At 35.3% G+C, this 14018-nt stretch overlaps 1 pseudogene; it reads left to right on the top strand.

Annotated features, from left to right (window-relative positions):
- The first annotated feature begins 782 nt into the window (after positions 1-782).
- Positions 783-1747, top strand: LOC112917725 (protein downstream neighbor of Son pseudogene; annotated as a pseudogene).
- Positions 1748-14018: the final 12271 nt, after the last annotated feature.

The raw sequence follows: 14018 nt of genomic DNA, 5'->3' as shown, positions 1-14018 counted from the left end.
ATTTCTGTAAGTTTTATTGTCTTACATTTAAGTTTTAAGTTTATCAAACATCTGAAATTAATTTTTGCATTGAGAATGAGTCAAAAATAAAAGGTTCATAGCTTTCAATCAAGGATAGCCAATATATCCAGTGCAAACTATTGAAAACATCATATTTTCCCAACTGAAATGAAATGGTAACTGTTGTTAATTAGTTGACCATATTTTCAGGCTTCTGTTTCTGGATTCTCTATTCTGTTCCATTGGTTTGTCTATCCTTGCATCCCTAGCTACACAATTTTAGTTATTATAGCTTCAGTATATGCCAGCAATCTTGGTCCTGTAAATTCTGCAAATTTATTCAATATTTAAGATTATCCTTTACATTTTAGAATCTGTTTCTCAAATATCTGATTTTCAAAAAATCTTCATTGAGACTATTTTCCCCCCACAGACAATAGATACTGAACTCCAGAGTACATTTTAAGCATTGTTCAGACTTGTATGTCCTGTTTCCCCTTACAGCTAAGAGACAGTCCATACAAGATGGTCTCTATTGAATGTCAAGATATTTCTCAGGTTTCCTATGGCTTCATGTGCTCTGTCTTGTCTTACAAGTAACTCATGGATGCTGAATATTTTGTTTCACCTTTAGGCTCCCCACTACTATTCTCTGTAGGAATTCTTGTTCTCTTCCAGCAGATCCTCATCTATTACTCTAACCTGCCTTGCCTTGGCTATCACCATTGCTTTTATGTTGGAGAAAACAAGAAATGGCTGAAAAGAACACCCCTTAACAAATGATGAAAACTTGCTTTCACATTTTAATGAGTGGCTAGTCTGTGAATCTTTCTGCTTCCCTATATCATCCACTGAAAACAAAACTTTGTCCCTATTTCTATTTTTGTGTCTATCAGTTTACTATGCTTCTCTGGGCAGCAAGAATAGCTGGAAATGATGTAATCATGGCTCCCATGTCCCCTGAAACTAGAAGGGCAAGAGAAGCTATAAATAAATGGAAATACTGAATTTTCTGTTTTTAATAAAAGAAAATGGGCACAAGAAGAATACAGTATCCAGAACAAGTTTGGGATAGGGAGGAGCAAGCAATCAGTGATCAGGATGAAGAAAGTTTCTCCTGACTAGAAGAGATAAATATGCAAGAGAAAATAAAACACAGATAAACTCTCTACCAAGTTGTATAAAGAGAAATATGAAGTGCAAATGGATCTAAGACTTAGGTCTGTTGTGTTGATGAAAGGAATCAATACCTTTACATTGCTAATTTCTTTGACATACAAGAAGAGTTTAGTTGCTAATTATAGTTCTTAGCCAGGGCCTCCACCTCCCCTCTTATCCTCTATAGCTTCCTGAGGTATCACAATGCAAATGCTTAAAGCATGACATGTGCATGTGAGGACACATGCTCTTTCTGGATACAGATCAATTTAGTTTGGAGGCTACAAATCCTATCAGACCTCATTCTCTGCATTCTGTGACCCTGCTACTCAAATCTTCACAGAGTGAGTTATTTTCTATAAAACTGTAGACATGTGAGACAACTGCTGTATTTAATATATGCCCACCAATGAATAAAGTACTTGGTAAGGAGACTGCTCATGAGGAGCTTCCTAACTGTACACTGCATCTAAAGACTGCAAACCAACTTGGTCAAAGATCATTACTGGAAAAATCATCTGGACAGTATGTGGAAATGAATGACTAAGTTTAAAATTGGAGATCCTGGGACACCTGGGTGGCTCCGTGATTAAGTGTCTGCCTTTGGCTCAGGGCATGATCCTGGAGTCCTGGGATCAAGTCCCACGTCAGGCTCCCTGCCTGGAACCTGCTTCTCCTTCTACCTGGGTCTCTGCCTCTTTGTCTCTCATGGATACATAAAATCTTTTTTAAAAAATTGGAAATCCTGGGGCACCTGAGGGTCTCAACTGGTTAAGCATCCGACTCTTGGTTTTGGCTCAGGTCCCATGATCTTGAAGTGGTAAGATGAGCCCCAAATGGGGCTCCACACCCAGAGTGAGGCATCCTATGGATTCTCACTCCCTCTGCTTCACCCCATACACTCTCTCTCTTTCCAAAATAAATAAGCAAATAAAATATAAAATCAGAGATCCTGGACACCAAAGAAAGACTAAAAGGTATATTGGAGGGAAAAGGCTTTCTAGTAAGGAAATTCAAGATTTTTATACCATTGGCTTTAAAGTTCGTTTTGAAAGTTAAAAGAAATATAATTTTTAAATATTCAAATGTTATTGATAACATTAGCTTCTTACATTAACTTTTATTGCATGTACTAAGCAGTAGGATTAAGGTTTATTTATTTATTTTAAAGATTTTATTTATTTATTCATGAGAATATATAGAGGAGAGAGAGAGAGAGGCAGAGACACAGGCAGAGGGAGAAGCAGGCTCCATGCAGGGAGCCCAACGTGGGACTCCATCCCCATCTCCAGGATCACGCCCTGGGCTGAAGGAGGCGCTAAACCACTGAGCCACCTGGGCTGCTCGAATTAAGGTTTTAAATCAACGTGTTTCTGTTTTATTATCTTCAGATTAGATATTCAGATATAAAGATAACTCAAAACTTTTCTTAAAGCACCTCAAATAAATTGAATAAATTTTTTTTTTAGATTTCTACAACCTAATTAAAAACTGAGAATATAACTCAATTAACATCAAATGTTAATTGCAAATGTGAAATTAAGGCTAACTTAGTAGCAATTATCTCCTGGTATTGTGACCAATGGCATCCGGCAAAACTACATTACTTTAATGATTTAAGGTTATTAGCGGGCTCTAGTTTTATAAAGGTAGAAAACAAATGTAGACAATATCTGCTGAGTTGACTGTTGTTATTTCTACATTAGCTTCTTTCTCGCTGATTTACAATTCCTCTGTTCTCCAATATATTAAATTTGTTTTTTAATGCATGTTAATTCAGATAAGGGTAATTTGTATTCTATACAGAATTATGTTAAGGGCTGTAAAGTATGCTCAATTGTCATAGCAAAGTACTATTAATGTGTCTGTAGGTATTTGTGTGTGCATGTGTTTGTATATATAAGTATATATACATGTATATATTTCAAATTTTCTTAAAAGAAATAAACATTGAGAAGGCTAGCAAGAGAAGGTACATTTTTGGTATCTCGGAAGGAGATAAAATATTTCAAGAACAGATTAACTATTTTCCACATCAATAATGGTGGGAGGGTGACTAATATTGTATCAGAAAGAAGCCCACTGGGATTTGTCAACATGGAAGCTACTGGTGATCAAAAAATAATAATCTTGGTGACAAAGGGAAGATGAAACTCAAAGTAGTGGTTTGAGAAGAGAAAGGGAGGCGAAAAAAAATGAGAGTAATTAAAGTAACTCTTTAGAGAAGAGAAAGATCTTGTTCCTTTTACTCTCTGGCACTTTAAAAGCCTCAGACACAATGAGAGACAGTTTGGAGTAGCACAACTTGAGAAATAAAGGAGTAGATTTATTACTGATGCAGAATTTTCAGACAGACTGAAGAACTGAAGAACTGTAGTGTGTCTCTCCCACTGCAAGGAAAGGAGTAACATTTTCTAAGACTTGTTTCTCTGTGGGGACAAGAAATTACCTTAGTAAAGGCCTCCTTTGGCTCTACTTGTACCTGACCTACACTATGTAACTTTTAAAAGAGCTGCTTGTCTTCTCTAAAATAGGCTTTAGGATTAATTTGTTCATAACTTTCCTCTATTTTTCATCTCTCAGGCTTTTCCAGGGTTGCAGAGAGAAGGAGGCAAAAGCAAAATTGATTCTGAAGCAAAAAGAAACGAATGATTCTGAAAAGGAAATGTATCCAAAAGTGTATGATTTCTGACACTCCATGTCAGAGTTTGAAGGCAAAGCTGCCTACTGAGGTTAATGCTGCCTGCAGAACACGAAGCTACCCCACACACCATCACAGCCCAGTCATACACTATACTGAATGTAGGAGTGAAATATTGTGACAGAATTAAAGTACCATCCTGTCATGCTTCATCATCTGTTCATAAATGTCACACTTAGATTCTGAGGAGAGGGGTGGCTGGTTAAGAGCAGAATCCAGTTTGGAGAATTTGATGTCTGTCTTCATCTGCATCCATTACTGATATGACTAAGGATTTCTGTCCACCTTGTTAGAGACAATGACAAAATCTCATTTCTAGTTTTTTTATATTTTAAAGTGATATCTCAGGATTTTTTTTTAAATTTTTTTTAACTTTGAAAAATAGAGGAGCTATGAATGTTGCCTGGTGCTCAGGAATGAGCTGATTATTTGTCATAATACTAAACAAAAAGATAGGATCATTTAAATGGGATTTCAAATGTCTAAGAAGAATATTAGCATTCAAACTATAATCACAGTTTTTTTCTATTATCACAGCTGATCAGTTAACAGAAGTGGGTTATAGAGACCCATAGCTAGGCCTTTCATTAATGCACAAATAAGCCAAAATAATATTAATGTTTCCTCATGTGCCTAATATGCATGGAGAAAATAATATTCCAACATTGATTTCTTGTTTCTACAGTACTAAATTTTCCTAATTACATGTTGTGCTTTCAGTTATTAATATCAATACAATGTGAAAAGAAAACCTAGGAAGCAAATACTGAATCCACAGTTGGTCACTGAGCAGAATCGGGGACACTAGCTCTTACATAATCAGATGGATATTTTCCAGGTCTTTCCTAATTTCACTTTGGAGCACACTTCTTACCCGCCTCTTTGGCTGCTCCTTCTTCCTACTTTCTTTGCCTTCATCCCTGCTCGACTAGAAACTGAACCAATCTTAATGTCATCCCCAACTTGCAATAAAGACAGATCCTGTGGATTCTATTTCCTCATAATCAAGAGTTTCACTGATTCTTTGTTTCACTATTTTGGCCCAAATTACCAAAATTTGTTTTCTGACCAACGTAATTGCTGCTTTTTATTGACTTCCCCCATGAATTCACACTTTTCATAGCCACACACTGTCAATGTTGTTCGTTGGGTTTTTTGTTTTTTGTTTTTTTTTACTGTCAATGTTTATGGAGTAATATTTTTTATCATTCCTGGGCTTATTATAGTGAAAGAGCTTCATATTTTGGAAAAAAACCTTTATATTGTCATATCTATTATTAATATAATAATCAATGTATTTTATGGCTATGATTCCATACCATAATTTTCACTGGAAACCTTCCCAGTATCTTTTCACCCTTGTCATACATCTGTATTCATGATCTAGTCTCACAAGCATTCTTTGAGGGGAAAATAAATATGGTATGTTCTTTCTGGACTCAAGGATTGCTTTACTTACTATTCTAAATAATGTTTCTGCATTTTATATTGACTAACTCTGATTTGACATTTAAGTATCTGCTTAAATGTTACTTTATAATTAAGCATTTATTGATCTCTAAAACCAACTAAGTGGCCAGAGTATATGGACTCACAGCATGCTGTATTTTACATGTTCTAAAACTTGTAACACAGTTCATAATTTATTTGACTATCTAGCACATTGCAGTGTAATCTCTACAAAGGAAGAGGTGATATGCCTTGTACACAAAGTGTGGTTCCAGCACTGCTCTAGAGCATGCTGCCCAGGAGATTCAAATGATGAATTAATACATCTTGCCTTAGAATTCACTTGACTTTTGGGAGACATGAAAATGCAACTGAAATTAATTCTCCCAATGAATAAATAATATTTATGGTTAGAAGTATCTTTTATCTTACAAAAATCTCCATTTGTTATGTGCTGGTATTATCTCAGAATAAGGTAGTTTATTAGTTTTAAAAATCAGTAACACATTTAATACTCTGTGTAAGGGCATGAAACATTCTGGAATGAACAAACCAGGTTACAGATGCTTTTTGAAATGAGCTTACATTAAAATAGTGGGTTTAAATAATAAATAAACTCAAAAGACCAAAATAGTGAGAAATGAAAACAAAAACAAACACCAAGCTTTGAAAATAAGAAAGCAAAGGGATGAAAGAAAGAAAATAAATAACTAAATTGACATTATGGGGCTGATTCTCCGAATGTCTCATGAATTAGATGAGCCAATTCCCTCTGAAATTGTGGGGTGCCCAGGAATTTAACAATAGAAGAAATTATATATCTGTAACAACAGAAAGTAGATCCATGAAAGTTTTCATTATGCCTTCACACAGGTAAATTGCCCCCTCTCCCTTTGACAGTAGACTGTGAATTTTCTCTGTGGAGAAATGAACTGAACCTGACAGACTCCTAAAAGGGCTGAGATTAAAGCTGAGATTAAACTAAGATTAAAGCTACTATACTTTAAACATGGTAATAATTATAATGTCTATCTTCAAAATAAAAGTAAGAACTCCTCCGAAGACATTACCTGCCCCCAGATATAAGAACCTATAAGAACATGGTAGTCAGGCTTAAAAATCTCACACAAGAGTCTAAAGATTCCCTCTCAAGAACACTTAACAGCCTCAGAAGAAAAAACAAAAAAAACAAAACAAAACTGAAAAGACACTCCCTTTATCTTTTTCTTTCTTTCTTTCAGAAATAGATAACATTTGTTGTTTTGTTTTTTTTTTTAAGATTTTATTTATTTATTCATGAGAGACACACACAGAGAGAGAGGGAGAGGCAGAGACACAGGCAGAGGGAGAAGCAGGCTCCAAGCAGGGAGCCTCATGTGGGACTGGATTACGAGTCTTCAGGATCACGCCCTGGGCTGAAAGCAGCGCTAAACCACTGAGCCACCCAGTCTGCCCTCTTTCTTTTTCTTTCTTTTCTTTCTTTCTTTCTTTCTTTCTTTCTTTCTTTCTTTCTTTCTTTCTTTCCTTCTTTCTTTCTTTTTCCTTTCTTTCCTTCTTTCTAGATTTATGTATTTATTTGAGGGGGAGAAAGCACACGAATTTTAAGAGGGGCAGAGGGAGAGAGAGAGAGAAAATCTCAAGCAGCCTCACTGAGCACTTAGCCTGTGGCCTTGGGGCTTGATTCCAGGACCCTGAAAACATGACCTGAGCAGAAATCAAGAGTCTGCCACTTAAAAGACTGATCCACTCAGGTGCCCCACCACTTTATTTTTTAAAAATTCTTTCTGTAATGGACTAGAAAGATGACTCCACAAGACCAAAACCAAACCAAACAAAACAAAAATCAGCAAATCCCAAAAACCTACACAGAACTTCCAATGAGCTTATACACATAGTCTTACTCTTACATATGAGGGGAGAGATCCAAGACTTATCCAACATTTTTGCAAGAAACCTCTAATATAGGATGCCCGGGTGACTTAGTGGTTGAGCATCTGCCTTCAGTACAGGTCATGATCCCGGGGTTCTGGGATTGAGTCCCACATCAGGCTCCCCACATGGAGCCTGCTTCTCCCTCTGCCTATATCTTTGACTCTCTCTGTCTCTCATGAATAAATAAATAAGATCTTAAAAAAATAAAAACAGGAAGAAACCCCTAACATAAAGCACAGATAACAAAACAAGTGGACCCATAAAAGGAATTCAAGGAACAGAAAAAAGCAAAAGAATTGGTAATTAAATAATATTAATATCCTGAAGAAGAGAATATTTATTAGATAATCTCTGCAAAACAGTAGTAAACTCGGGATCCCTGGGTGGCGCAGCGGTTTAATGCCTGCCTTTGGCCCGGGGCGCGATCCTGGAGACCCAGGATCAAATCCCACGTCGGGCTCCCGGTGCATGGAGCCTGCTTCTCCCTCTGCCTATGTCTCTGCCTCTCTCTCTCTCTCTCTCTGTGACTATCATAAATAATAAATTAAAAAAAATTTAAAGGGATCCCTGGGTGGCCCAGCGGTTTGGCGCCTGCCTTTGGCCCAGGGTGCGATCCTGGAGACCCGGGATCGAATCCCACATCAGGCTCCCGGTGCATGGAGCCTGCTTCTTCCTCTGCCTGTGTCTCTGCCTCTCTCTCTCTCTCTCTCTCTCTCTCTCTCTCTCTCTGTGACTATCATAAATAAATAAAAATTAAAAAAAAATTAAAGAAAAAAAAAAAAACAGTAGTAAACTCTACAAAGGGACAGTAAGAAAGACTTGCATAAGACTTTCTCCAAGTAATAAACAAACTTGCTAAACTAGCTGAAAGTACTGAGAGCAGAGTTATACATCTTGTGAAAAATTTAGGTATTTTTTTATTTCAGATGCATGAAGAATTAGGCAAACAAAATAAGTCTAATTATTCTAGGGAAAACACAAGTTATACATGTAAGGGAATAAAATCATAACATAGTAGATTTGCATCTATAAGTAGTAATTACTTACCAGATCTTTATAATGTTAACATGTAATACTGAAGTAGCATGAAATTATAATATGATTATAATATAAAATATATTGAGAAGAGTGTACATGTGAGGTCAGATACAAGGGAGTTACCTGTATTTTTTCTCAGTAGGAATCCCTAGTTACCCTTAGCAAAAATATTTCAAAAGAGGTAAACCAAAACATGTAAACATATTATTTCTGAGAAATGGAGACAAATTCACAAAGAGTAACTAGAGACTATCAAGCCTTTGCCTCTGGATAATGGGAATCAGAATGGTAAGGGATGTGAGAGCCCTGAGCTTTTCCCTTATCTGTTGGGTAGAATTCTATTTTAACTATTAAAATTTGTATGTCTCATACTAATGCTATAAAGAAAGGAAACTACCTCATGCCCAGGTATTCAAAAAAGCCTTGTATACAGAAGCATATCATGACAAGCTTTACACTAATCCTAAGTAAATGCATGATTACTCAGTACTCCGGTAAGGAAATTAATGAAATTCTGTTTGAATATTTAAGTTGGAAGTTTTGTATATTTATTTCCCTGAAATTATTTTTGATAATTAATAAGTGACAATTAAGATTATAAAACAGCTGTTTTCATTAAAATATAGTTTACATCTATATACATATAAAAGAGGGATGAAGTGAGTCAAAATGAGTATGCTTTTCCTAATACAATAATTTACATGTAGTTATTTTTAATTCTAATGCTAGTATCATGGAAGCATGCATAACCTGGTCCTTGGAGTATAAATGAAGTCATTCTAAACAAGATAACTTATTTCCTTTGTTCTCTAAGAACTAGCAGAACTAGCAGATATACTAAAACACATTAGAAAAAAAAAACAAGTTCGGGTTTTTTTTAGATTTATTTACTTATTTATTTTCAGAGAGAGAGAGCTCAAGCAGAGGTAGGGAGGATCTCAAGCAGACTCCATTCTGAGAGCAGAGTCCAATGCAGGGCTTGATCCCATGACTCCAAGTTCACGACCTTAGCTGAAATCAAGAGTTGACACTTAAATGACTGAGCTACTCAGGTGCCTTGAAAAAAACAAGCTTTACTCAATATTTGTGAATAAAATACAGTAGGTTTTATTATAATTTGTGCAATTCTAATTTTTATTTTAATAGGACAATTTAAAGAAGACAAAAATAATTTAAAAACATAAAAATAGTATTGGCAAAGAGGTAATAAGTTTGATCTATATGACCAAATTGCATACTGTTATTAAAAATAAGTGTTCAAACTTAAGGATTTGGGGAAAGTTTCATAACACAGAACTGAATAATTAAACGATCAACATAATGAGAAAACTTCATTAATTATTTCAAAAAATATGAAGTATTTGAAATATTCTGTATTTGCTAACCAGTTTTATTGGATACAAAACTAAACATTTTTTGAAAAATTACTTCATTAGATATTGCATCTTGTGTCTCTCTGATGACTCATTCAAGACTCAAACTCAGTAAAGTATATGGCTATCATTTTGTGATTTTTTAATGCCTGTTGCCATTATTCACTCTATCATACAACTTCATTATACAACTTCCTTTTGCCCATCAGAATTGTGTTTTCTATTTCTTCACAATAGAATTGAGTTATATAAAGTTATTGACTAACTACATGTTTTTAACAATTCTCAAGGTACTACCAAAGTGATATTACAAGAATTCTAGTAGTAAAAAGGAATTAAATGCCAATGGCTATAAATCACCGAGAGACTCAGATTATCAAGTGAGAGATATCCCTCTATATGAAATAAAACACCAAGTAAGAGAAAGATAAGGAAAGAATTTGAGAACTAGGAAATCCAGTATCTATTATAATATTCAGAGAGAAAAGAAAAAAAAAACTAAATAAAGGGCATTATCATAAAATGGTAGGCCTTTAAGTGAAGAGAGTTGAAATTTAAAAACATATATACATGTTCATTTTTATATTAAATTTCTATATTATATATGTGTGTGTGTTCAGATACAAATGCTTTTTTAAAAATAAGTAAATCACAATCTGAAGGAAAAATCTTGCACCAAACAATGTGTAAAGAGTGGGAAGAAAGATTATTTGATTTAATGCAATGTTAGAAAGTGAATGTGTAGTTTTTTTATCACAAAAGCCAACATGGAATTAAACCATAAATTTATATCAAGGGACACCTGGGTGGCTCAGTGGTAGAGCATCTGCCTTCAGCTCAGGGCGTGATCCCAGGGTTCTGGGATTGAGTCCCACATCCCGCAGGGAGCCTGCATCTCCCTCTGTCTGTGTTTCTGCCTCTCTTTCTGTGTCTTTTATGAATAAATAAATAAAAAGCTTTTTAAAAAATAAATAAAATCTTAAAAAAAAAATAAAGTTCCCTCTAATATAAGGAATGAACAGATGCAAAAGACATTTATCAAGGAGACCAAACTACTTCCTTTCCCCATTTTTTAGGGATACATTAATAAAAGGATATGGATACACAAGCTAATAAGGTCCAGATATAAGTAGTACACAACCTCCAGAGCGATACTGAATGGGGAAATCTTGGCTAAAGTAAGAGAAGGGACAAAAAGTCTTTATGTGATTTGTATGAATATATAAATACTGGCCAGAGCTTTTGAGATCTGACATGATATTACAGACTTGATGCTTTTGTCATTGACTTTGGACAAGTTATGTTTTGTAACAAATCATGGAATTATATAATTTTATTGCTTTGATCCTCTTAATAATATATCTACATTAATTTATAGTAATATGCGTTGGAAATCATCAACTAGGAAAAAGTAGACCTGTAGAAGAACTACACATGAATTCAGAGTGATTACTGTTTTATCTTAGGTGTATGGTCCTAGGCCAGATGGAATATACTCAGTTTTCTTGCATCCAATCATTAGTACAACTAAATACCCTGAAAATAATTCCAATGGAACCATAAAAGGTCACTGAGATGTGAAAAGAGAAAGGCAAATGGCTAGCAAACTCAAGGCTTGAAGCATGAGACTGTGGTGGTTTTCCTGTTTTTGTTTGTTTTGTTTTATCTCCCATTTTATCTTCCATGTTCACAAAATTAAGCCTGAGAGAGTACTTTAATCCAGAGAAACCACCAAAAATAAACAAAATTCAAAAGAAAAAAAATAAAACCTGGTGCCATAAAACATCTAAGAGAAATAAGTGTGACTTGGTCTGAGCAATGCTTTTTTGGATTTGTCATAAAAAAAACAGAAACAACAAAACCAAAAATCAATGAGTAGAGACTACATCAAATTAAAAAGCTCTGCACAGCAAAAGAAACAATCAACAAATGAAAAGATAACCTGCAGAATGGGAGACAATTTTTGTAAGCCATATATCCAACAAGGAGTTAATATACAAAGTATGTAATGAACTTATACAACTCAGTAACACACACACACGATCTGATTTAAAAAATGAGCAGAGGACCTAAACAGATGTTTCTTTTTCCAAAGAAGACATCCAAATGCCAAACAAGTACTTGAAGGATGCTCAATATCACTAACCCTCAGGGAAATGGCAATCAAACCATAATGAGGCATTGCCTCACGCCTTAGGATGGTTATCATCAACAAGAACAGATAAGTATTGTTCAGGATATGGAAATAAGGGAACACTTGTGAACTGTTAGTGGAAATGTAAATTGGAACAGCCACTATGGAAAATAGTATTTAATTTCCTTAAAACATAAAAACAGAATATTGAATTGATATATGCATTCCTATGTTCATTGTAACATCATTAACAATGGCCAAGATAGGGAAACTTTAGTGTCCATCAAGGGATGAATGGATAAAGATATATACTATATTATTACATTCTATTAGTTATGTTATATATAAATATATATATTGTTCCATAATATATATGTGTGTGTGTGTGTGTGTGTGTATATATATATATATATATATATATATATATATATATATATACTTTAGATGTTCCATACTTTATATATGATGGAATAATATTCAGCTATGAGAAAGAAAGAAATCTTGCCATTTCTAAAACATGGATGAACCTTGAAGACACTATGCTAAGTGAGCTAAGTAAGACAGAGAAAGACAAATACTGTGTGATATTACACATATGTAGAATCTAAAAAGCTGAACTCATAAAGACAAGAGTGGAATGCTTGTTACGAGAGGCTGGGGGTGGGTAAATAGGGATATTTTGTTTAAAGGTATAAACCAGAAATGAGTAAATAAATGAGTCATGGGGATCTAATGTATACCATAGTAATTATAGTCAATAATACTGTATTATAAAATTCAAACTTGTTAAGAGCCTAGATCTTATTTGTTCCCATCACACACACAAAATAATAATTAAGTGATGTGATAGAAATGTTAGCTAATGCTATGATGATAATCTTATTACAATTTATAAAAAACATATCAATAAAAATGTACATTTTAAACTTACACAATGCAGTATCAATTATATTGAAATAAAAATAAATTTAAAAAGAAACAAAACAAACATAATAAAACCAATAAAAACCAAGTCTCTTTGGCTTAAGTACTAGAATTAAAAAAAAAAAAAAAAAGCCCAGTGGAGATCTAGAAAAAGAATGTATCCTATGACCATATATAGTAATGACTATGAGCCTGATCCTCCCATAGAGATTGGTGCCAGCAGAGCCTGGCTGGGCTGATCTATCCTATGCATCACAGGCACCAGCAGAGGTCTACTACTGTCAAATACAACATCAGCTGCATCAAGTTAGGTCAATGCCTTATTTATACCACACTCACTAGCAGCTCTAGACTCCATCAAGCTGAAGTTTTAAGGTCAGTGTAGTCAAAGCAGGCCAATTCATCCTCTGCTGTATGTAAGATGGCCATGTCAGTGTCCTGAGGAGCAACCTGTTCCCTATCCAATACTTAGTGAATGTTGTAGGCCTGATCCCTGACCACCGGAGAGCCACTAAACCATACCTCATTTTATAGTAAACAGAAATAGACAAGCACCTTAAACTCAATATGAATTATCGTAGGTCTCATTTTCTCTGCCCCAGCATTCTATGGCACTGAAGCAAATAAGGTCTAGCATCTCCTAGTAGTAAGAGTTAAACTTGGCTCAGTGCCCCATGGCTGTCCACATGATGACATAAATATCTACATCTAGCTACTCATGGCCACCCACCCAACACCAGAAGATCATCCAAGCCAGGTATTTCTATACCTTCTCTCCCACTCATGTCAGGAGGCAACTGGAATAGTTGTTTTTCTCTTCTGAGGGCACCAACACAGACCTAGCGAGAAGTTACAGGAATCCAGTGGCTGGAGAACAGGCCAGGGAATTTGCTCTCTGTTCCCCAAAAACCCACATCCTCCCCCCTTCCCCCAAACAATACCTGGCGGCCAAGGAAAGCACCTTCCCACCAACATAGTTGGAAGTAGAATAGACCCCAGTAGGTGCTCCTGGGAAGCACTACGAGCAAAGCTAACTAGAATAACATTGCCAGGCCTCAGAATACTGAATTAGAATTATAACCTATAAAAGTATTCCAAAACCTACACATTAAACCTACTCAAGGAGACCTGTACAGTAGAATTAAAAGAGAATCCCCAATAGGGGACCAGATGGCTGAAGAGTAGGGTCCCCAAGTCACCTGTCCCCACCAAACTACCTAGATAACCTTCAAATCATCCTGAAAACCTACAAATTCGGCCTGAGATTTAAAGAGAGAGCAGCTGGAATGCTAGAGTGAGAAGAGTTCGT

This window comes from Vulpes vulpes, chromosome 15 (assembly GCF_048418805.1).
Source record: "Vulpes vulpes isolate BD-2025 chromosome 15, VulVul3, whole genome shotgun sequence".
In the NCBI taxonomy this organism is placed as follows: Eukaryota; Metazoa; Chordata; class Mammalia; order Carnivora; family Canidae; genus Vulpes; species Vulpes vulpes.
The sequence above is the reverse complement of the archived record's forward strand: the minus strand, read 5'-3'. Positions and strand labels throughout refer to the sequence as shown.